The sequence below is a fragment of the Lontra canadensis genome, unplaced genomic scaffold (assembly GCF_010015895.1).
Source record: "Lontra canadensis isolate GAN:19392208 unplaced genomic scaffold, GSC_riverotter_1.0 scaffold34, whole genome shotgun sequence".
Lineage (NCBI taxonomy): Eukaryota > Metazoa > Chordata > Mammalia > Carnivora > Mustelidae > Lontra > Lontra canadensis.
Window position 1 is genome coordinate 6,071,580 of NW_022631028.1, and position 23,218 is coordinate 6,094,797.

The 23,218-nt window shown below is 43.9% G+C and overlaps 1 protein-coding gene across 3 annotated transcripts in view; it reads right to left on the minus strand.

The window, feature by feature from the left end:
* TAFA4 (TAFA chemokine like family member 4) overlaps positions 1 to 23,218 on the minus strand; it is a 175,269-nt gene that overhangs the window by 146,400 nt on the left and 5,651 nt on the right. Inside the window, exon 1 of one of the 3 annotated variants that reach the window (XM_032867353.1) lies at positions 5,566 to 5,589. The exons of the other annotated variants lie outside the window; for them this stretch is intronic. The gene's annotated coding sequence lies outside the window, so the exon portion shown is untranslated. Of the gene's footprint in view, positions 1 to 5,565; positions 5,590 to 23,218 lie in introns of those variants that run through there. 3 annotated transcript variants of the gene reach the window in all.

The following is a 23,218-nucleotide window of genomic DNA, read 5'->3' on the forward strand; positions in this document are numbered from 1 at the left end:
ACGCAGGCGAGCGTTAACAAAGAGGTTCATGAAAGCTTTCCCGATGGGATATTGCAAGCTCTGTGCAGGCTCTGACAAAGGGCAGGCAACAATGAAGTGAAGGTGTCCATATGAATGGGGTCTCGGGATGGGTTCGCCCCCAACCAGAGCCCGAGACAAGGACATGCAGGTGCATAAATGAGGTCGCTGCCTCAAACAGCGGCAGCCAGATTCCTTAAGGCCTCTCAAGAAGCGAGGAGAATGGTTCCCAGAATCGGCCACCAAAGGACAGCAGGGAGAAGCATTTATGCACTAGATTTCCATCAGGGACATCACATCCCAGGTTTGCATGGGCCGCCTCTGCGACGCCACAGTAGACCCAGTGAGGAAGGCAGAAAGACTTGGCAGACACTAGGGATGGAACAGGAGCAGCTCGAGCTGCTTATAGGTGCTGGTACCTCATGCTCTAGCCCTCAGCTCCCTGGAGATTTACCTCTGAACTTGCAAGGAATGGTCCTTTGCAGCTGCCGAGGGTTATGCGATAGCAGAGGTACCTGCAACCCAGTGCAAAGGAGCAATGCAGCAAAGGCTGCATTCTGCTCTTCTACAGCCACTTTCCTGTACTGAATTTTAAAATCCCTTCACTCGCCAAATAGATCTGAGCCCCAGCTATGCAATAGGTACTGCCTCCGGGTACGGGCACGAGCAATGAAGGGAACAGGCGATGTCTCTGCCTTGTATGCTGGTTTCAGCCATCTGAAAAATGAGTATTCAACATTGATAAAAAGAGATGACAACAGACCACAGAAAGGGATGAGAAAGGGGGAGAAGGCAGAGAGGAGAATTCAGCAAGGGCAGTGGGAAATTACTATTTTGTGCTGGAACCTAAAAGATGACAAGGAGCCAGCTATGGGATACATGGAGGAAATGTTTTAGCCAGAGAGAACAGCACATCCAAAGGCCCTGAGGTGCAAAGAAGCCAGCCAGAGCCCTAGTGAGGGAAGAGTCTTCCATAAGGTGGGTGGAAGGGGGCATCTATTATAAGCAAGAGTTCTCACTGGTCAGGGAGTGAGCATATGGTGGAAACTCATTTTCAGATAATGTTGAATTCTGTACAATACACAGAGTCCTGGGGCGCCTGGGTGGCTCAGTGGGTTAAGCCGCTGCCTTCGGCTCAGGTCATGATCTCAGGGTCCTGGGATCGAGTCCCGCATCGGGCTCTCTGCTCAGCAGGGAGCCTGCTTCTCTCTCTCTCTCTCTCTCTCTCTCTCTCTGCCTACCTCTCTGTCTACTTGTGATGTCTCTCTGTCAAATCAATAAATAAAATCTTTAAAAAAAAAAAAACACAGAGTCCTCTCTGCAGGCCAATTTCCATCTAAACCAAAGTATTTCTTTTCCTTTTCTTTTTTTTTTTCCCCCTCCACATTTTCATCTACAGATCACTGAACTTGAAGTTCACAGTGTTAACCAGGCTTAAACCCGAAGTAAAAATGCCCAGCTGCCTGGAGTCCAAGGCATTTTGGAAAGGAGGAAACAAAAGTAAACCAGAAAGTCATTTCCCATCTGAGGAAGAGAAGATAAGGAGCAGGTGGGAGTAGGTCCAGGTGAATAACTAACGTTCTGTGCACACAAGCAGGCGAGATAAGAACAAGATGCAGACTCAGGCCTCGTCAAAGGGTAAAGCGTCCTTCCTCCAAATGGCAAAGCTAGCTCTGCTTCCCCGCTGCTTTCTCATGTCCTGGGAGATGATACATTGATTGGCACAACAGAAAATCAGGTTATCGATTTCATATGTCCCTCCTTGGACATTAGAATTGAAAATCTTGCCAGCTGACTGCCCTCTAATTCCAATTATTTGGGGCCTCTTAGCCTTGAGAGTCTCTGTACGCAAATAATAATCACTGCTATTAGAAAGCTTTTACTTAGCACTAACTAGCGGCCAAATATGATGCTGAAAACTTGTTACAGGCATTAACTCATCCGTGTCTGGCCACAGCCTTCTGAGACACAGACCTTCTTAGAGAAAATGCAAACACAGAAAGGTTAATAATTTGGCCAAGGTCATAAAGCTGGTAAGTTGGGAAGGCAGGATTTGAACCAGCAAGGTCTGACTCCAGAGCCCTTCTCTTAACACAAGCTCTTAGGGCTTTGTTAAATCCATGTTAAATGCCCAGCTGACTTTCGCGGGGACAGCGTTGTGAAGATTGGAAGTCTTCTTGGAGAGAAGTCCCAGCATCTTACACAGAACTACCTGCCATCTGAAAACCAATGTCCACAGCATGTCCCATCCATCATGAAAGGGTCCCCGTAAAGTGATTTTGGCCAAGAGAGAGGAAAAAAGGCAAGGGAGAGAAGGTTTAGAAAAATTGATCCTCCAGTAATAACCAGAGTAGTTAAAGAAATTAATGCTCATTGTCCAGACAGAAGGTAGAGGCAAAGATATGCACCAACTGCCATTCTCAAGATACCCACTTTCTATCTAGCCTGCTCCTGTAAAGTCATCTGCTTTGGAGAATGCCTCCATCTTCAAATGAAAAAACTTCCAGCTTCTGATATGGGTGTCAAGAAGGCAAAAGGCCAGAATGAGCTGAGCCCAGCAGAAAACGCACAGAACTACAAAAGGGCTATTTTTGTTACGCTCAGAGCAAGGAGAACAACAAGACATAGGTCTCCTGCTTGGTGAGGGTGGTGTGATGCTAACGGATGACAGCAGGAGGAATTACTCAACTCCGGTCTGCGTCTGTGTTCCGTCGAGAAGGATGAGACGCTTGCCAAAAGGGTCAAGGGGACACGAGTTAGAGGGGATTGAGGTCCACAATAGGGGTTGTGATTTTCAGAGTGCCTGCCCTCTCTAAATGAGCCCGAGGATCCCGGCCCTGAGGAGTTAAACCCCACAGTACCCATGGCATAAGGTGTCAGATAGCAAAAAATCACTGGCAAACTCTGAAAAATCTGGGAGAATAGGAGCTGTTTCCATTTCCAGCAAATGGAAAGGAATGAAAAGAACGGTTCTGCCAGTCACAGATCAGTAATCATGGGCCAACCTCATAAGAAATACTTAGAATGCCATTACCAGGCGCCTGGGTGGCTCAGTTGGTTAAGCAACTGCCTTTAGCTGAGGTCGTGATCCTGGAGTCCTGGGATCGAGTCCCGCATAGGGCTCCCACCTCCATGGGGAGTCTGCTTCTCCTTCTGACCTTCTCGAATCTCATGCTCTACCTCAAATAAATAAATAAAATCCATTAAAAAGAAAAAAAAAGAATGCCATTACTAACATGGGTGGCAGCGAGCAGCAATGATTCCTTAGAATCCGTTATGACTGTTACGGTCATAAAATTCACCAAGATATTCTGAGTTTTTCATAAAACTCCAATGCAAAAATATAAAGAAACAGAGGCCAGGCATAATGAAAATAAGTGGGCTGAGTAACCCATCAAAAGTTCTCCTCTCTGCTGATTCATTACATCTATGCTGATGTAGAATATATTCTCTAGTGGTCTGCCACTGGGCTCTACCCAGAGCCACGTTTGTTCATTTTCCTATCAATAATTTGGGTACCGATATTGCCTGCATTCCCCTCAAACTTGGGGGTGAACTGAACCTAGGAAGAAACACAACAATTTTGGTCTGTCAAAAGCAAAATGGAAAAAAAAAACCAGTAAGACAACCAATCCATTGAAAGTTAATGCAATTAAATTCTCTGGAGGTAAATGCAAATTATGAAGTGTGGGTCCAAGAACAGAAGTCGACAGTAGAGGATGGAAGAAACGCTGCTCTCACACAGCACATGGAGAAAAATTGCTCAGAAATGTCTCAAAGGGCTTTGAATTTTAAATGAGGCACACAATATGGCTGCTAAAAAGGTTATTTTGATCTTATGTTTTATTAGTAAGGGTTTATTACTTAAAACTAGAGAAGGGATACGTCGGTTATACTGTGAATTAGACCAGAATGAAAGACTTTGTGTTATGCAGTTCCGTTTCAGATTCAGCCCTGGCCCATGGCACTTCCGCCATGATGAAAACGTTCTCCATCTCCAACACAGTCGTCACCCCCACCTATGACGACTGAGCTTTGCAGATGTGGCTAGTATGACTGAGGAGCCGAATTTTTAGTTGTATTTAATTCTAATCAATTTAAATTTATGTAGCCGCTTATGGCTCATGGCTACCGGGTTGGGCTGTGCGGCTCCAGACAAAGCTACGTGCCACTTGGTGGAAAAAGCTGGGAGGATAGCAAGCCCAAAAAGAAGACTCCGGGGGACAAAAGGACAACAATGTTTAATATCTGAAGTGTTGTCTTGTGGAAAAGGGTTTAGAAATACTCTTTGGAGCCCACTGAGCAGAACTAGAGAAATCATAGTAAAATGTCTAAAAATCATGACTGTGTAGAAATAAGGGTTTAATAATTATAACAATGTCAGGTTTTTTTTTCTTTTTTTTTTTTAAGGTCTTATTTATTTGAGAGAAAGAGAGACAGAGAGAGAGAGAGAGGGAACATGAGCAGGGCAGAGGGAGAGGGACAAGCAGACTCTGGGCTGATCATGGAGCCAGACACAGAGCTCAATCCCAGGACCCCGGGATCGGGACCTGAGCCAAAGTCAGACGCTTAGCCGACTGAGCCACCCAGGCGTCTGGACAAGGTCAGTTCTATGAGGCAAGACCATAACCCATCAACCAGCACAGAGCAGGGCACTGAGGAGACCTTCAAGAAATACTTCTACTTAGTAAGTAGGTGAATCAGTCCATTAAAGAAATAGGAATCTGTCCACATGGAATGCAGATGCCTCAAAAGACACTGAATCCACCCCCCACCCCGTCCAATGGCAGTCCCGAAGGACCTAGCCCACCACTGCAGGGAGACAGTGAAAGCTCCAGGCATCCACCAAAAGGCCACAGGATGAGACGGCCCTCCAGGTCCTTCCAGATCAGCTCAGATCCTCCCGTCTGCCATCAGATGGGACTGGGTTCAAATCCTGACACTCACTATTTGTGTGACTGTGTATCTACAGCTGCATAACAATTAACTACATATTTGAGGACTTCATGCCACACACATTTAGGACATCACAGTTTCTGCAGACCAGGGATCTGGGCACGACATCGTTGAGTGTTATGCCTACAGTCTCATGAAGCTACGGTCTAAGTATCAGCCCCGGCCAGGGTCTCACCTGGAGGCTGGACTGAAGAAGACTCGTCTTCCTCACTCGAACAGTGGGTGCCAACATTCTGTCCTTCGTCCTCGCATTTGCCGGCCCGAAAGCTCCAAGGCTTTCTGCTGGTGCTCTGCTCCTCGAGGGCACCTGCCTTTCCTTGCCACATGGGCTTTCCCAACATGCTCACTGACAGTTTCCCTAATGCAACAATCATAGCTATGACATCCCCGCACTTTCACTATTCCATGGGTTAGAAGCACGTCAGGTCCTGCCCCCAAAGGTGTGAACGCTTGGAGGCGGGGATCACGCGGGGCCACCCCCATATCTGACAGTGACCTTGGCAAGACAGCACACCCCGGTTCTTCCCCGTAGAAATGAGGCACTAATTGCACAACGCAGTCATTATAGGCTCATTTAATATACAAACTCACGTTAGCGTGTAACCAGGGTCAGGTTGCGCTCCATGGCACCGCTGAAAAGTCACAACAACAACTCTTGTAGGGTAGATCTAGGTTAAAGAGGCTTAAGAGTAAAAGAGAAGCAAGCCGACCCTTGAAGCCCGAGAAATACTTAAGAATTCTCAGCCCATCATCCACCTATAGAAGTCTGGTAGTTATAAGCAGAATTCATTCAACGTTCATTTATTCAACACATTGGAATGCTCACACTTCTGCATTCCCTTTGTTCCTTCCTAGGGACTAGCTCAGCAATTCTCAAACTTCAGGGGTAAGAACTCTTCAACAGGGTTATACCCCCAAAACATACGGGATTTTTCAGTGAAGAATTCTGACTATATACGATTTTCCTTTAAAACACATCTTCAGGGGCCCCTGGGTGGCTCAGTGGGTTAAGCCTCTGCCTTCGGCTCAGGTCATGATCCCAGGATTCTGGGATCGAGCCCTGCTTGGGCTCTCTGCTCAGCAGGGAGCCTGCTTCCCCCACCCCCTCTCTGCCTGCCTCTCTGCCTACTTGTCATCTCTGTCAAATAAATAAATAAAATCTTTAAAAAAAAATAAGTAAACAAACACTTCTTCAGCACCAAATCCCACGTGTGGTCAGATTCTACTGTCCCAACCTTATAGGTGTGTCACAACAAAACATCATTAAAAGGGTGACACAATGCTCGGTACTTAATTGTTTGATAAATAGCAGCTCGTTTCTCTGATTTAATTACCAAGCATGTAAAAAGGATCTGGTGGTAGATTTTGCCTGGAATATTTGCTCATTTTAATGTCACTTTCCCAAAAAGAGGGTCAAATTCTGTATCTTTCCCTTCTCTGGAATTTACATTTCAATAACTGTAGCCCCAAAACATGTTAAGGTGCGGTCACATTCTGAGCAGCTTGCTGCTGAAAGCAGACACTGCTGATGTTCGAGAGGAGAGCAATTATGCCAAGCCAATCGATAAAACGAACTGTAAAGATTAATCCTCCATAATCCATTTTTTTCCTATGGAGGACGGCACTTGGCGATTTCTCCATCCTCTCCCCCATGTCTCTCTCTAGCATCTCAGAAGACAAGGACAAAACATCAGCAATTAAAAGGAGCTTTCCAATGAGAGTTAAACGTTCTTTTCCAAAAGAATTGCACTCCCTGTTAATGTGGATTGAGAGGGTAAAGAGAAAAGGGACACTAAGAGAGGCATTAAGTGTTGGGTTCTGTCCCCAGGCTCACTCTCTTGTATCATAGTCCCCCCTAACTAGTCGGTATGATCGACTCTGTTTTACACATGGAGAAACAGAAGCTGTGAGAGAGGTTAAACTGTCTGCCCAAAGCCCACAGTACACACATACAAACCCACCCACCCACCCACACACACACACACACACATGCACGCACATACCCCAAATGGAACTGGAAGCTAGACTCTCAGAAAAGGATCCCCTAATACAGAGCATCTCTCCAGCATAACAGGATCCCCGAAGCTAATCAACAAATATTTTGAAAGTGTATGTGCGGAGCACCACCAGCCACTGGATGGCTTATCAATAAGCCAGAGAACCAATTAACAGGAATACACAAAAATACAAGTTCACTTGTAATCTTGGGGTAGCGGGTAGGGGACAGGGAGAGGAGATTGGTTCATTTATATTAGCATGTCAGAAAAGGTTAAACAGAAAAATAAAATGCCACAAAGCCTCCTGGAAATGGTATGTGTACGGGGAGATGCATGTGTCAGCAGTGGGGCTGTTTTGGCTTGAGACCCTTATTAGTAGTAATATATTTCTTATCTACGCAGAGGGCTCTAGTGCCCAGACCATCAGCCCAAGTGGTATGAAATCATTTCAATTCTCTGCAGCTCACCTCCAAGGCACCCCCCCTCCCCTAAGCTCCCTTGGATCAATGTTTCATCCGCTATGTCTCAGCGAATCACTGATCCTTCTCCTTCGTTCTTTGAGTCTAGGCTCACAGAATATTTCCCGCACCTTTATTCCATTATTCCCATTCTATTATTTTCCCCTTGTCTGTTTCCCACTTCCCAAGACATTAGAAGGGAAGCCCATCCCTAAAGGGTATATGAGCAATTTCCTTTCCTACACCTGCCAGCACCCCTTTAATCATGAAACATCAGCAAAGACCTGCAAACCCAAGTCTCCCTTCCACTCCTACAAGTCCCATCGAAACTGGGTCTTTTTATTTGCCTGCAAACAGTACATCAAAAGGAGGGGGGGCAGGGGACTGCTTGATTAAAAGACTGCCGTAGCTCAAGGACACAACCAAAATGTTAGATGCCTGACTTAACTACCGGCCACTAATTAAATGCAAAACAGTAGCATTAATGCAAAATGGGACGAGCGACACTGTATTGGGCTTTTATTTTTTTCCATACAGTGAACACCCCTGGCTTTCCTCATCCGCATCCCGCTGCATTTTGCAAGGGTCGGGGACCAGATGAGCAAGCGAGCAGCACGCCGTTAATCAGTCTTACTCATCTGCACGTGCCACTGCATTCAGAAAGAATTAATAATGCGTGTAGCCGGGGGCACCTGGGTGGCTCGGTCAGTTAAGCGTCTGGCTCATGATCTCAGATCAGGTCTCAATCTAGAGCTGTGAGTTCTAGCCCCACGTTGAAATAATAATAATGGGTGTATCTGAAAACCAGGAGGACTAAGATGCGTTGGCTCCCACGCAAGTATTCCCCCATTCATGATCTTCCCTTAAACCCCAAGAGAAGAAGTTTAGTTTTTCTTCCGCTATAGCTGGAAAACTGAAAAGCCCTATGAATGCTCTCCCTGGGCTTCAGAAAACCACCGGAGATTAACAAAATGGAAAGAAAAGATGCTGGGCTTTCTGATAGTTTCCTCTGAGTGCATGTTAAACTACTTGTGGATCTCACTTTGGGCATTTACCCAGGTTCCTAATGCAGGGAAAGGCATGCTTAAAAGCACTGTGGGAAGGAATCCCACCCCCAGATAGTTCCCCAGCCACGTTATCTTGTTAGAGATCAATGCTTGGGGTTACTAAGGAACAGTCTGTCCTAGGGGAATTAACGTGGGAAGATTTTTTTTTTAATATTTTATTTATTTGACAGAGAGAAATCACAACTAGGCAGAGAGGCAGGAGGAATCAGGCTCCCTGCGGAGCAGAGAGCCCGATGTGGGGCTCGATCCCAGGACCCTGGGATCATGACCTGAGCCGAAGGCAGATGCCCCAACCCACTGAGCCACCCAGGTGCCCCAACGTGGGAAGATTTTGAGCTGCTCCGTCTTTCACTGAAATGGTCCTAAAGACACTCTTTTTTAAAAACAGCAACCAAAATAAATAATAATAAATACAGTGGCTGCTTGTATCTAGTGAAAACTTCCTGTGTGTCAAACCCTGTTCTGTGCGCATGTGTTTCCCATCCAAAGCACACCTGGCATTTTCATTTTATACAGATAAGACGCCTGAAAGGGTTAACATTATTTGCTCAGGGTTGCACAGTCAGGGCTGCAGCCAAGACTGAAATCCAGGCGAGTGACTCCAGAGCCCCATTTTCCTGAAGGCCACCCAGTTCTGCCCCATTTACACCTAGTGGTCGGGAGGGTGGGGTTGCAAAATAAAGCTAGCCACCAGGGGGCAGAACAGAGGGAAGAGGGGAGGCAGCAGGGCCAGCTGGAAGAGCAAAGAGCCCAGAAAGAGGGGGGAAGATGTGCTGGAAGGGAAAGGGAAAGGCTGCGGAAGACAATGCCTGTTTTATTTAGCAGAATGGTTATGAGCAGAGGCTCTGAAGCCAGCCCCCCTGGGTTCAAATTCCAGCTCAAATCATTAGCTCCCAGCATTCAATTTATAGGGCTGTTCCTTGTGGCCTAGGGCTGTTCCTTGTGGCCTCTCTCTTGGGCATGACGTCCTGCAGAAGTATAACCATCTGGAGAAATCAATGTTACTAATCTGATCAAGGTTGGACAGACATCCTCAGAGACAGAGAAAAGTGGAAAGACCGAGAGAGATGGAGAGAAACTCAAGGTCCAAGTTGTTGCGTGACCCTGGCTTCATCACCGTCTTCTCCAGTTTTCCTGTCTGTAGAATGAGGACGATAGTCCTACTCACCCCAACTAAATGGGTGAATTTATTCAAAGGATTTGGAATAGTGCTTGGCCCCTGACAAGCTCTATTTAAGTGTTAATTATGTTTTATCTTAATTATTTAACAATTCTGGCAAGAAACCGCCCTGGTTCAAATACTCAGGCGGAAAAAAACAAAGGTGTGCAACAGAAAGGAGTGAGTATGGTCACCAAAACTGCATATGACAATGTTCGGAACAGGCAAAACCGAGAAAAAAAAACAAAAGATTAACATCAGAACGGGTAAGTAGAGTGGCCTATTCATATAATGAAATACTACACAGCAATGAAGAAGGGTTACATGCAAAGCAGACATATTGCTTAACAAACTCGAGGAAAAATACACATTGTGTGCTTCTATTTATATGAAGAGGGAAACCCAAAGCTCTACTAGCAGAGGGAGACTTGTGATCACCTGGGGGAAGGGGGTGAGTGTGACAAGAGGCAGGCACAAGGGACACATCAGGTACCAGAAGTTCTGCATTCTGAGCAGTGGTTTCATGGGTGAGCTGCGTGTACACGCATATTCACAAGGCTCTCTTGGTTAAGATTTGGGTACTTTATTATAAGTTACACCTCAGTTTTTCAAAATTAACAGAAGCCACTGAGTCAGTACGGGAGGTGTGATTACGTGTACAAAGTTAATTTTTGTCTGTTTTAGTAATTGGGAGTTTCAAAGCTTATTTTAAGAAGTGATGCATTTAGCCTCTCTTGCATTAATCAGATCATCAAACTCATGTCACAGATATTACTGTTGAAGCCGAGACTGACTATAAGTCTATTTCAATAAAAATATGGGAAAACTTGGGGGAGAAAACAGGAAGGCAGTGTGTGATTGACAGAAATTTAGAAATCACTAGATTCTAGGGCAGCTATGGAGTGGGGGTCAAATGGACCTTTATTCTAGTCCAAGGTAGACAAACTACACCCAAGGACTGAATCACCCTGCTTTTATACAACCTATAAACTAGGCATGGTTTTTACATTTTTAAACAGTGGGGATAGAGGGGGCTAAAAGGACATTGCTTGACATGTGAAAATGATCTAAAAGTCAGATTTCCAAGTCCATAAATGGAAAGGTATCAGATCACAGGCACCCTCATTCATTTACATATTGTTTCTGGCCCTTTTCCCAAGACAACGGCAGAGCTGAGTAGTTGTAACAAAGATCATGGGGCCGCGAAGCCTAAAATATTTACTACGTGGCCATTTGAGAAAAGGTTTGCTGATCTCAGCTCCAAAGGGTAGCTTTCATCTTTGCCACTGATTGCTACCCTATGAAGTCACATACTCTTCTAATCCCTTCTCACAGAGGCATTCTCCTATAACCACCGTGATTAGCTGTTGGCTCCAAATTCTGACTTTATAAATAAAGCCCACAACACCGGGGCGCCGGGGTGGTTCAGTCAGTTAAGTGCCTGACTCCTGATTTTGACTCAGATCATGATCTGGGGGTGCTGGGACTGAGCCCCATGTGTCAGGCTTCACACTCAGTGGGGAGTCTGCTTGAGGATTCTCTCTTTCTCCCTTGACCCTTCTCCCTGCTTTCTGTCTCTAAAATTAATAAATAAATCTTTAAAAAGATAAAGCCCACAGCCCGTGTGTAAGCTCTGAGATCTGACCCAATGGCAACCAAAGCACGATGAGAAGATGCGTCCCCAAAAGACAGTGCAGTCACAGACCATCACGAGGGAACATGATGGGTTTCTCCGAACACAATGTAAAACCGTCTGTTCTTTTCCTGGAATGTTTACTGTACCCTCAGGTTAGTTCTTGCTTAAAAACCAACCAACTTGAGTGTCTTCTTCTGTTTTCAAGGCACTAATGTATTTTTAAAGTATCAACATTTAAGGCTGTTGTTGGAAATGTACCAACACAAAGTAATTAGGATGCTAATTGGCTGATTAGGAAGTTTAACTGCCAAACATGATGAAAGATGAGTTTTCCTACCTCTGAACTTTCAATAGGTTATCTCCCCTACATGGAATATCCTTCCTCCTCTTGTCTTTGTAGCTACCTCTCCTTATCAGACGGAAAGATCCCCAAATATGAAAATCATATCAGGATCAAGAATCGCACTGCATCCACCATCTTATGCAAAACGGGTGTTTGAGAACTGTAAGGAAGAAGAAATGGAGAGGGAGATCTAATCCTCAGTCAATAAATATGGTATTGATCAAGACATGCTGACTTTATCTGCTCATTGTCTTTGATTTTAGTGACTATTTCTCTGTCTGCAAAAGCAGTAACTATTTTTGACAGACAAGTTCAAAACCCACCAGTATGAATGTGTACTTTTAGAAATAGGGTAAATACCTTATAGTTGTGAGAAATTGTTCCTTATAGAATGCCGTTCAAGAAAAGGTGTGAGGTTCCTCTGGACTCTGTCTAATGTTAATCATTTATGATATACTGTGGTTCAGAGCTCAGCGATTGGAGTCATTTCAGGCAGTAAATATACATTTCCTGTCAAAACACATCAAATGGGTAAGACTTCAATTTATTTGAGAATGAGTTGTAACTAACTTCAATATTGGCAATTTGGAGAATTCTCTGATGGCTTTTAATAGCCTTGGCAGTTTTCTCCTCACATCTTGCTCCCAAACCACAGAGTATCTCTCTGTGACTCTCCCCAGAAATGGCCCTTGGACTCTATCTGTGTGGTATGAGTCTGTACAATTCCAAATCTATAAGTGTTGCATTCCTTTTCCCATCACTTAGGTTCTTCAGAACTAAAGCTATGTATACACATAACTTGAAGGAGCATTCTGGATTTACAAACTATAAATCCTTCTACCATGTTATGAACTCATAAAGGGTTGGGTGCTAATCTTCTGCCTGCATCATTTCACATCACTGACATAGAAAATAAAGGCTTCAACACAAAATGACTTGCTCTTTTACAAAAATTAAGCCCAGTGATACACAAGCCAAGGCAGGTACTTGAGCACTACACAATCATCAAGTCCTCCCACTGTTGAACCTTCTGTTCTGCCTTCTTCCCACCTGCCTATCATCCTCAAGGTCACCTCACAGAACAAGATGGCTGCTGGAGAGCCAACTTTCACATCATGTTCTAGGACTTTAGAGATCCACAAAGGGCTCTGCTCTTGATTTTAGGAAGACTCTGCAGAAGTACTACCTGGGGTTTCTATATGTATCTCACACGTTCACCCAAGAGCCAGAGAGGCTGCAAAACAGTCAGAATTCTGGACAGCATGTGCCTCACAAGAAATCAGAATGTCAGGAAGGAAGGGGGAGAACGGATATTCCGTAGACACCCAGCATCTCTTCCGCAACCCTATACTGTATAGACACACTCTGCAAAGATGAACGATCAATGTTTAGGTCAATGAAGGAAAGGTAGATTCTCCAACATGGTGCCTTTCAACACCTCAGCGAACCTTTCAGAAGACTCAGTTTGGTCAGTGTTGCACGCTTCCTCAACATGTTAACATAATAACAGATTTCGGATGTAAACGGTACCTCAACTGCACTTATGATGAGACTAAGGGGTTGTATGGTTTGAATTTTCAGGTTTTGTCTTCCGTGAAATTTAATTAGAACCGTGTGTGTTTCAAGCTCATCCAAGCCCAAGAGCAAGATCACAGCCTTCCTCACCTGTGTGTCAATGTGGAAAGACGGAAAGCTCAGGGAAGCAACGGCATTCACCGAGGATCAGAGGGAAGGGTAGAAGCCCAAACTCTGAATTCAACACCTCTGCATTTTCACACCAATGCCCAGCCTTCCGGAAGATCACTACAGCTTGGCAGAAGCAATGTGGCTTTTGGCAGAATTTCAGGAGTAATGACAGTGTGCATTTATACACTAAGTTGCAGTTTTCAAAGCATTTCCACCAGGTCAGCAATTGGAAACACCCACCAATGCTTTATAGGCAGGCAGACTGCTGTTGCTCTGAGAAGGTAAGGCATTTATGCTCTTGAGGTAACAATGAGATTTAAAGAATGAGAAGGAGCCAGCCAAAAAAGAGAAGGAAACAAACAAGATGCATGTTCCGAGGAAAGGAACATCGAGTACAGAGTCACCGAGGAAGAAGCGAGTTTAGGCATTCTAGGAAATGAGAGATGGCCAAGGTGATTCTAGGAGAAAAAGCAAGGGGAAGAGATCTCAGATGACAGCAGAAAACCAAGATACTAGCAACCCTCACCCTTTGGCCCTACTTTTATACAATGCCTATTTTTCCTACAACCAAATCCATTTTCTTTCTTTTTTTTTTTTTAAGTAGGCTCCACCCCCAACGTGGGGCTCAAACTCACCACTCTGAGATCAAGAGTTGCGTATCCTGCCGACTGAGCCACCCAGATGCCCCAACCAAACGCATTTTCAGTGTGAGAATCTTACCTACCTTATGTCTGTCTCCACTCCCAGGCAATCTCCTACAAACATCTCCCAAGACAAGAAAGGGAAGGTGTTTTTCATAGCAAGGCACGCTATTAATTTTAGAATATATACGAAAGTGGAGAATTATAAAACTCCATTTGCTTTCAGAGCAAATTTTCCACAAACTTCCTCTGACTGGGGCTTTCAAATTTTATCTGCATGTGTATTTTTTCAAAGAAGACGTACCTATGAATACACAGGGTCCTATTTCTGATTCATCTAGAGCAAACCTATAAACTAGCCCTCTGCAATAACAGAATTCCAAAGCCCCGCTGGAGTATTTACACCTAGTAGGTCCTCAGTTGCACTGGCTCCTTTGGCCAGTCCTTAAAGGGTTCAGTGTTTCCAACAGTTAGAGAGGGAAAAAAATTTTTTTTAATATCTTTGCATCCATCAACCAGCATTTTCAAGGGCAAGGATAACTCCAGCGCCCAAGGAGCTGTCAGAGGTGCTTGAGGTTAATGGCTGTATTTACATAGCCATCAATTCACTTTACAAAGAACTGCCCCAGCAGAAGGATGCGGTCCCATCCGGCAGCCCAGCCAGCCCAGGGCAGACCCGAGTCTGAAGGAGGGAAGGAGAACGCCTGATAAATCTTAACAACCTGTCCTGTTTTCAGTAGATTATTTATACCTCTATTTTCAGGGAAAGAGTCTTGGGCCTCTTGTCGAGCACAACGGACTACATTTCCATCTCTTCAGGAGTCACTTGTTAAGACATTTTGGGAGTAAAACAGTCAAACAGTAGCTGTACCTCCTCTCACGGAGTTTACCCTCCACCTGCACTGTCCAAAATGGCAGCCAAGGGCAGGCAAGTGCCTGTTTAAGTGTAAAGCTAAGTTAATTTTTTTTTTAAGATTTTATTTATTTATTTGACAGATGGAGATCACAAGTAGGCAGAGAGGCAGGCAGAGAGAGAGGAAGAAGCAGGCTCCCTGCTGAGCAGAGAGCCGATGAGGGGATTGATCCCAGGACCCCGAGATCATGACCTGAGCGGAAGGCAGAGGCTTTAACCCACTGAGCCACCCTGGTGCCCCAAAGCTAAGTTAATTTAAAAATAAATTGGAATTTAAAATTCAGTTCCTTGGACACAACAGCCACCTTGCAAGTGCTCAACAGTCCCATGCGGCTCAGCGGCTTTTGTTAATGGATGACACGACTTCAGAATTTTCTCCCTTGTGGCAGAAAGTTCTATTGGAACTTGTAAGACTGTTTACCTCTCATGTCCAAAGCCTGACGTGTTCTGGGGTTTTTACATCTTGATTCAAGAGAAAAGGATAATGAAAGAGACTTTCTGCAGTCCCACATTTTCCAGATGCATTCTTTAGCAACACAACACTATAACACACATCCTCTAACCAGGCTCTTCTGGGTGTACTTAAAAAAAAAAAAAAAACACACTAGCAAATGGCTACAAAGCTACATGTAATTACGAGAGGGCTTTAAACAGCAAACGTTGCATCTCAATGGGAGGTATAAATTTGTTCACAAGTGTTCTCACTGGGAAGGGAACCTTCGGGGCCGTGGGTGGCTCAGTAAGTCAGGTATCCGACTCCTGATTTCAGCTTGGGTCAGGATCCCAGGGCCCAGAGAGTTCAAGCTGAGTTGTGCTCCACGCCCACCCTGCTTCTCCCTCTCTCCCTCCTTCGTCCCCCGATCTCATGCACGAGCTACCTATCTCTCTGTCCCTTTCTCTCTAAAATAAATAAATAAATAAAATCCTTAAAAAAAGAGGGGGGATCCCTCTTTCGGGATTTTGTTGGCGGGAATGTACATGGGTTTAGCTACTATGGAAAACAGTATGAGCACAATCAGTGAAGTATATTAAAAGGTACAGGGGCACCTGGTTGGCTCAGTGGGTTAAGCCTCTGCTTTTGGCACACGTCATGATCTCAGGGTCCTGGGATCGAGCCCCGCATCGGGCTCTCTGCTCAGCCGAAGGCCTGGTTCCCTGCTTTCTCTCTCTCTGCCTGCTTCTCTGCCTACTGGTGATCTCTGACTGTCAAATAAATGAAGTCTTTAAAAAAAAAAAAAAAAAGAAGAAGATTAAAAGGTACAAACTTCTAATTACAAAATAAGTAAGTCCCAGGGATAGAAAGTTCAGTACGGGGAATACAACTGTTGGATCACTACATTGTACACCTGAAACTAACAAAACATTATATGTCAAATATACTTCAAAGAAAAAAAAAAAAAAAAGACTGTTCTCATAATAGTCCCTGTAAAGAGGAAAAAGGAAAAATCGGAATATCCACCTGTAGAGAACAACTAAATAAAATGTAGTACATTCCTAATGAAAGTTAGGCAGTTAAAGAAATGGACAAGAGCTATTTTTGTATCAACATGATAGGACTCCAAGATAATGGTAACAATGTAAATTATTGAACCCGATATACAGTAAATTACTTAAGTGAGAAAATTCACACAATACTGCATATTTAGTAAACACACATGATTTAAATAACACAAATAGGAAGAAAGTTCAGCATGTTTTGATGTTTCCACGTTATATTTTGAAATAAACGGAAAATGCCAGATCTGCTTCTGACTTCCGTTGATTGGTGAGCACTGACAAATGAACTTCAAATGGTTAGAGAGGGTCTCTAACACATCCTCAGTCCCTTCCCCCTCCTCCTGTCAGGATTTCTTTGAGGCATTATGTATTTTCAATATGTGCGAGATGATATCAGCCCAACTCTTAATAGTATTTGGAGAGAGAGGTTTAGAAATGGGTTGAAGGGGTCATTATAGGGGAGGTTTTCTTTTAATCTTACTGCAGTCTTACCTTTATTTTTCTACCGCTTGCATGCTACCGGGGGTCCTCCACAAGGTCACTGGTTGCTGTGATCCTGTCTCATCATTGAGAGCATCACTGTCCAGAGGACACAGTAGTTGCTGTCATGACACTGACCCACCATTCCCAGCCAGCAGAAAAATACCACGCTTTTTTTTTTTTCCAATAAGTGGCTATTTCTGCTGCTTTGTCTTCCATGTAAACTAGCTTCTGTCATGCCCTAGTCTGCCGCTCAACCTGGAAGTCTCATCGCCTAACTGTCTGGAGTTGAGAACCGAAGGGGGACACAGGGCACTGGGGCAGGCAGCCAGGGAGGAGAGCTATTGCATCTTGACAGTTGGGCAAAGATAACCAAAATGAAACCTGCTGAAGGGACAGCAGTGACTGATGGGTCCCAAGGAAATGTTAGTACAGACCTAGTCATACGCAACATGCCACAGCCTTCGCGAGAGCACCACGGTTCTGCAAACCAGCCATGTAATTAAAACACAGCTCTGGAGACAGAAAAGGGCAAGTGACTCTGACCCGGCCCATCCACTCTTCTTGGTGGCTTAGCCAATGCTAACCTTCTTGCCAACACCCACACATTTCTATAAGTCAGACTATCTCAAAAAATTCTCACAAAACCACCATTTTTAAAAAAATGAATCAAGATCTAAACAATCAAGTTCTTCAGGGTTTGCTTTTTCATTCAGAAGAGACTCCGGTTTGCAAACTTCAAGTTCTTGTTAATAGTGCAACACAACGTAAAATCCACCGAAAGCTTTTCATTTAAGCAAACACAGATGATAATTTATTCCTCTAAGTGGTAAGAGAACGCAACAAGCCAGGCATCTGTGCAAAAACTTTCCATACCCCCTCAAGCCCTATAACTCTATCTGCAACTCCATCTTCTGGCCCTAACTAAATCTTCAATTATTCCCAGAACGGATGAAACCTTAAATCCACATCAGCTTTTAACATCTGCTGAGTCTTAACTATACAGGAACCAGAACGAAATTCCTGTGTGTCACCTGCTGGCAGGATTACAATTTAAATCAGACCCACAGTATATGAAAATACAGGTCACATTTTTTCCCTGGTCAATACAGACATTAGCCAGATGACAGAAGGTGATATTATGCTCCTTCCGCACTACATACAGCCAAATTGCCTCAATATCCATTTAAGCAACTATATGATTCTTATTCTAAAAGTTCTTAACTATGGAAAATATACCTTACACTCTAAAAGAAACTTAGGAGCATTATCAAGATCAGTTTCTCCTATGTAACCCTGATCCAAACAACATCTAATTTGTATTTTGGGCTCAGTGATTTAAATTGATCTTCAGAATTATACTTTTTAGACAAACTTAACCAGCATATTCCAAAATGAGAAACACACAACCAAACCAAAACAATCTGGTTGTATGAAAATGTCTGTATTAAAATTTTTTAACTCTGAAAAACGCACAGTAACAACGGGTGTGACGCATAGACTTGACCGCATCAGTGCTCTGGTGAGCTTGTCAAAACTGCAAATTCTCAGGCTCCTGCCTAGATTTACTGAACCAGCAGCTCTGAGGGCGAACCCTGGGAATCTGTGTTTTAACAATACCCTCCAGGTAGTTCTTATGCACTAGTCTCAGTGAAAATATGAAGAAGTGTAGGAGAGAAAGGAACCCCTGCACAATGTTGGTGGGAATGCAAACTGGTACAGCTACTATGGAAAACAGTAGAGAGGTCCTCAAAAAATTAAAAATGCAAATACCATACAGTCCAGTAATTCCACGACAGAGTATTTATCTAAAGAAAACGAAAACACTAATTCAAAAATATATATGAATCCCTATGCTTTATGTTTATTGAAGCATTGTTTAAAATAGCCAAGATATAAAGCAATCCATGTGCCCATCAATGGATAAATAAAGAAGATGTGATATATATATATACACACATATACACACACAATGGAACACACACACAACGGAATATTATTCACACAATGGAATATTACTCAGCCATTTAAAAAAAAGAATGCGATCTTGCCATTCGTGACAACATGGATGGACCTAGACGGTATTATGCTAAGGGAAGGAAGTTAAACAAAGATAAATACCATATGATTTCACTTATATGTGGAATCAGGGAAACAAATGAACATAAAGCAGAAACAGATCCGTAAATACAGAGAACAAACTGATGGTTGTCAGAGGGAAGACGGCTTAGGGGAACCGGCAAAATGGGTACAGGGGAATGGAAGAAGATACAGGCTTCAGTTATGCAAGGAGGAAGTCAGGGGGATAAAAGATACAGCAAAGGGAATATGGCCAATGCTACTGTAACAGCCTTGTGTGGTGACAGAGGACGGCTACACGTGCGGTGAGTACAGTGTAAAGTATACACTTGTTGCTATGTTGGACACCTGAAACTGGCGTAACATTGTCTGCCAACTGCACTTCAATAAAAAGAATCATAATAAAACAGGAATTGGGATACCGGCATACCAGACAAGACTTAATAACATGAAATAGATTTTTTACATCCAGAATGTTCAGAGGACAAAAAAAATTTGCCATCAGCATAAACCCTATATTCATCTCTGCTCATTGCTGACTTCTGAGTCAATGAGGACTTGGAAACTTGTATATGGATGGAGTCAACTGCTTGTACGTTCGTGTCTGTTTATGTTATGGTTCAGAAATATTTACACATCAAACCAGAAACTGAGTTTACACTTGGGATCATGAATCTTTTGTAAATGTGAAGAGAGTAAATTTGGAATCCAATGTCTTGAAGAAACAGAGTTTTTTAGGAATTCTGCCAGTCCTTTTTCTCAGGGTGACTTTAACTTTCAGACTTGAGGAGTATATTTTCCTTCTCTGATGAATACTTCCGTACAATGATTAGTGTACTTTGTTCGAGCATATATCAGGACAATCAGGACAAGCTGATTTTCCCCTGCTCTCAAGAACACTAGAGCTTGTCGCTCCATCCTAATGGGTAACCCAATATGCTAGGCCAGTATCAACAGCCAAACTTACTGGTACTCTGTTCCCCGTACTCATCCACGAAGGACATGGGGCTGCTGTGTTCCAAACATCGCCCTTTTCCTTTTAAATAATACAGAAACCTTGCAAGTGAGCTACACACCTCTGACTTAGGATTCCCAGGAGGACACCCTTAGCTACAGGCTTATTTCTAGGCCTTTAGAATCAAATTAGACTACCCCATCAGACACCTATTTGTGCAAACGTTAATTTCAAGTGTATTTAAATGCCTCGGCGTCTTGCTTTTGCTCATCACATCAGGCAGAGTGGCTTCCACTGTGCAATCACAATAATGAATAAACATGGGGTGCTGAGAAAGGACTCAGGAACCACAAAACTGATCAATTGTTAATTCTATAGAGTGACTAAACGTGCCTTCTTTTGCAATGACTCCATTAAGCTGTGTTTGGGTGGGAAAGATGCCCGTGTCCTCTGCCTACGGTCTCCGTAAAATAAAAATGCAATCACCCCTCAGATCCTACTTAAGGCTTATCTTGATCTCGACGATTTCCTTGCACTGTCTACCCTCACCGCTACCCACCCCACCCCCGACAAGAAGCGAACTTTGGCATGGCATTCTAAACACCATGAGCCACACGGTTGTTAATCACCAGAGGATTTGAGGCAGCACTAATATTAACAGCCCAAATAACCATCGTGTATGGCTACCGGCCTCTTAGTATTTTGATCAAACACCAATTTCACAGTGAGTGTGGCCCACAGGAGCTCCACATCTCAATCAAATTCCTTAACGTGGCAGGATGAGGACTTTGAGGGCTTTTCCTTGCCATGAACATATTTGTTATTTATCTCTCATCCCCCACCACACCTGGGCTGTGCACATGAAGCATTCAGCCAATCTTTCTCGAACTGGAAGAATGAATGATTGAGTGGGAGCTTTGGCTCTCCCACACCGCCTGGGCTCACACTGTGGTTCCTGCCACAAGCCACCTGTGTGGTCCCTATCCAGTGTCCTTCACTTTCCTGGTGTACAGAAAGGAGATGATGGCTCTCTCCACCGTCCAAGGGTTGGGGGATGCTTAAATGAGATAGTGTATAAAAATGTTTAGGCCAGTAAAGTGATACAGCCTCTAAGGAACACTGTACGATGGTTCCTCAAAACATGAAGAATGGAATTACCATATGATCCAGCACTTCCATTTCTGAGCTCATACCCAGAAGAACAGCAAACAGAGGCTCAAGAAGATATCCGGACACCCACGTGCATGGGAGCATTATTCGCAGTAGCCGAAAGGTAGCAGCCACCCCACCTCGAGAGATGAATGGATAAACAAAATGGGATTTACATATGCAATGGAATGTTTCCCGGCCTTAAAAGAAAATGGAACTCTGACACACACTGCAACATGGATGAACCTTGAAGACACTATGCAACGTGAAATAAGCTAGTCCCCAAAAGGAAAAATACCGTATGATTCTCCTTCAGCGAGGTACTTGGAGCAGTTACATCCTTAGAGATAAACAGAGAATTGGCCACTAGGAGCTGAGAGGAGGGAGTAGGGGAGCTGCTGTTTAATGGGCACAGAGTCTCAGTTTTATAGGACGAACAAGAGTTCTGAGGATGGAGGGTGGGGAAGGCTACACAAAACATGAACACTTAATGCCACCGGACGACACACTTAAAAAAATGGTGAAGTAGCGGGCGCCCTGCGGGCTCCGTCGGTAGAGCACATGATTCTTGATCTTGAGGTTGTGAGTTCAAGCCCCACGTTGGACACAGAGATAACTTAAAAATAAAATCTTAATAAAAATTTTTAAAAATAGGGCTACATAAACTTATGGCATTTGCATTTTAGTGCAATTTTTAAAACACTTAGGGTAGGGATGTCTGTGGCTCAGTCAGTTGGGTGTTTGCTTTCAGTTCAAGTCAGGATCCCAGGGTCCTGGGATCTAGTCCCACATCGGGCTCTCTGATCAGGGGGTGCCTGCTTCTACCTCTACCTCTGCCTGCTACTCAACCTACTTGTACTCTCTCTCTCTCTCTCTGTCAAATTAATTAATTAATTAAAAAATACTTAGCATAGGACTATCTGGGTGGCACAACTTGTTGAGGGACTGACTCTTGGTTTTGGGTCAGATCCCAATCTCAGTGTCATGAGATCAGGCCCCAGGTCAGGCTCAGTGCTCAGGAGGGAGTCTGCTTGAGGATTCTCTCTCCCCTTCTTCCTTTGCCTCTCCCCCATGCGCTCTCTTTCTATCTCTCAATTAAATAAATCTTTAAAAAATAAAAAGCAAATAAAATAGCGCAGTACCTAGCAACATTCTTATTCAACAAATGATAGCTACTGTAGCTACGATGATTTTTTTCAAAGGCTAACAAAGCAAATATTTAACAAGGATTCCCTCATGTGAAGATGGTAAATACTTGCAGAAAACTTTAATGAAACAGACATTTGCTATCTAACATCCAATTCCATTTCAATGCCTCCTTGCCCACTGCCGCCCACCCCAACCCCCACTGGTACTAAGCGGCCTTATTGGGGATGTTTAAATCTTAACCAGTTCATTCCCCAAAGGCCCTCAGCTGAGGTGAGTGGAAATTCCGCACACAAGGAGAACCGGACATGTACCAGGGACAGAATCCTAGCCATCCCCCAGATTGCTTAATGGAGCTCCACGCTCCTAAGGGGATCCAACGGTCTGCAAAGAGCAGGACAGAGTGTGGAGAAGATGCGAGTTTTATCCTGGGAGGACTGGACCCATGGTAACCAATTTTACGGCTCTTTTGATTTATGCCCGCGGATGTGTGTGTGCGTGCGTGTGCGCGCGCGCGTGTGTGTGTGTGTTGAGAACGAATTAATCCAAAAATATAGATGAAGAAAGCTGGGTCTCGGATGTGAAGCCGGGTTGCATAATCACTTCTGAAAGCAGAGAAAAGGTAACAGATGTTTACATTACAATCTGGCTGCTTCTGGAAGAGCTGCCAAATGATTTAAATAGTAACGGAGATTGCAGGCCCCAGTGAATTGTTAGCCCCACTGATATGTGTAGAGAATTCACCCCAATAATACATGTTGGGATGGCCTTAATTAAATGCCCCGCTGTATAAAATATGTCTGGCTTTCAAATTGCTTAAAATCTTAAACCGGAAACCAATAATAAAACATCAAACTGAAGGATGTATTCCAGCACTGACATTATGAAACTTGCTGTCTTTGGCAAAGAGCAATGCATTACACAGAAAACTCAAGGCTGCTTTTTAACTTTGGGTGTTTTTATGACCAGCAGGAAGATGCATTTTTAAATAGAAAAACATACAGCCACAAAAAAGAATGGCCTAGAACTCTCTTCACC